This window comes from Euprymna scolopes, chromosome 11 (assembly GCF_053919585.1).
Source record: "Euprymna scolopes isolate OS-2025 chromosome 11, ASM5391958v1, whole genome shotgun sequence".
Lineage (NCBI taxonomy): Eukaryota > Metazoa > Mollusca > Cephalopoda > Sepiida > Sepiolidae > Euprymna > Euprymna scolopes.
The window spans coordinates 92965734-92968157 of record NC_136492.1 but is presented as its reverse complement, the minus strand read 5'-3'; the positions used below and the strand labels follow the sequence as shown (position 1 = coordinate 92968157).

General features: G+C 39.7%; 1 pseudogene; it reads left to right on the top strand.

Annotated features, from left to right (window-relative positions):
- The first annotated feature begins 1264 nt into the window (after positions 1-1264).
- LOC145288396 (U2 spliceosomal RNA) lies at positions 1265-1411 on the top strand (annotated as a pseudogene).
- The last annotated feature ends 1013 nt before the right edge of the window (positions 1412-2424 follow it).

Here is a 2424-nt window from a genome sequence, read left to right as displayed (position 1 = left end):
AGTAATTCCTATTTTTCCCTCTAATTCATAACTGCTCTCATGTCCACCACTACACTACATAAAATTACACACAGACTTATATTGCTCCATCAACCTTATTAACTGAACGATGAACTCATAGAAAAACATTCATTTCTGATTCGCAGATTCTGAAAACAATGATTTTTCCCTTCGCAAATTCCACACTTTCTCATTGGATGCCAGCTGTAATTCTCTTATTCTAGATTTTAAACCTTCAACAAAAACAAGCGCTCAAGGATTATACAACATGACGTCTGCAAGACAAGCGTTACGCAAAATTGTTACACAATATACACACATGACACAAACATTAAGTGTACATTGTTTACATTTTGGCCGCTCGCATATATTTAAACAAACCCAACAATAAAAACTTATCGAATGGCTACATTTTACTTTGCATTTAGTTTGTCATCCACTCTCTATCTCTCTCGGTCTATATCTATATCCCTCTATCCATCTCTAAAAAACATTATCGCTATGTTTTTTTTTTTTTAAACTTACAGTTACTTTAAACTAAATACATACACAAAAACCATAACTTTTGCCTTTATATTTATTGATTTTTTTGGGGAAAGTGGGTCAGTTGAGTATGGTTCTTCTCTTTTCTTTCAACAATGATTAAGTGTTTTTAGTCGCGTGCAAGCGACTCAATAAGTCACTCCGTCGGTCGGTCGGTCTGTTGGTTGGTCTGTCGGTCTGTCCGTAACACTTTTGTGCTTGGCATTTTTGGTTAAGATCAAAGGTCTGTTGTTAATAGATGCTGTTCTTAGCTTTTTAAGTTTTTCTTTGGCCTTCGGGTGGGATCAAAGTGTAGTATTTGTTCCGGCAGATACTGCAGCTATGACTAGATATGACTAGCTATGACTAGCAAAGACCAGATGTGGGGGCAACCCCACATGCCTGACCTTTAACCAGCTCCCATTTCCCACCTCTCGGGAGCTGGTCCCCTTTTTCCCTTCCCCCTCCCTTCACTCCTCACATTAAAAATCGGCCTTGTGCCTAATTTGCTCGGTGGGGGAGCAAATAAATACCATCTGTTCCGGCAGATACTGCAAGCAAAGACCATATGTGGGGGCGACCCCACATATAAGACCTTGGTCAATGTAGGGACAACCCTTCATACCAATTGTCACTATCCAGCTCCCCTACTCCCCGGGGAGTTGGTTCCCATTTCCCTTTCACTCCTCACATTAAAAATCGGCCTTGTGCCTAATTTGCTCGGTGGGGGAGCAAATAAATACTCTTTTCTTGGCCTTTTGGCCAAGATCAAAGTGTAGTATCTGTTCCGGCAGATGCTGCACTTAAGGTGATTTGTACCAGTCAATGGAGGGGAGGCCCTCTATACTGGGACAATTATTATTTTTGGTAACCAGAGTGCCCCCTTTTTGCCTACTTTTAGGGGAGCTGGTTTTTACCTCACATTAAAAACGGCCTTGTGCCTAATTTGCTCAGTGGGGGAGCAAATAAATACCATCTGTTCCGGCAGATACTGCAGCTATGACTAGCTATGACTAGCTATGACTAGCAAAGACCAGATGTGGGGGCAACCCCACATGCCTGACCTTTAACCAGCTCCCATTTCCCACCTCTCAGGAGCTGGTCCCCTTTTCCCCTTCCCCCTCCCTTCACTCCTCACATTAAAAATTGGCCTTGTACCTAATTTGCTCGGTGGGGGAGCAAATAAATACCATCTATTCTTACTACATGCTGTAGTCATGTTTGTAACTTTGTGATATAAAGTCGGGGATCACTTTTCTGTATTAATTGAATGTAAAATGATCACCCACTTTACAACTAGTCAGTCTCAAAGCCATTCAAGTCATTCTCCAGATCATTCAAGTTGTTTTTGAAGGATTCCAATTATTTTTTTAAGCATTCAAGTCATTCTTAAGGTCATTCAATTCATCCTTAAGTTCATTAAAGTCATTCTAAGTCATTTACTTTTTATTTATTTAAATCATTTCAGCCCATTTCCGGTCATTTTAGTTTATCTTTAAGAATTTCATGCCAATCCTACATTCATGCATTCATTCATTACATGAGAGCAGGCGATTAATGGCTATCGGACTTGTTTTTATATTCTTTGAAAGTAACAAACATTGACCACTACCAAGGAAGAACGTGAACGAAGAACAACATTTTCATGTGATTCACTTTAGAGGGAGGGGGACATTTCCATACCGTGTGCCCAGGGTTCCTTTTGGATAAGAAAGGGGTAAATAATGTATAGCTAAGTTTACGGGAATCTATTTTTTGGTAGGGTGGGCTGTGTTTCTTTTGTTTTTTCCCACTTTTCGGCTTCTACAACAGTTTTTTGGATTTTTTTTTTGCTGGACTGCGAAATTTTTACATTAGATCCAACTCTTAAATTTCCTTGAGAATGATGAGTTATCCAGTATA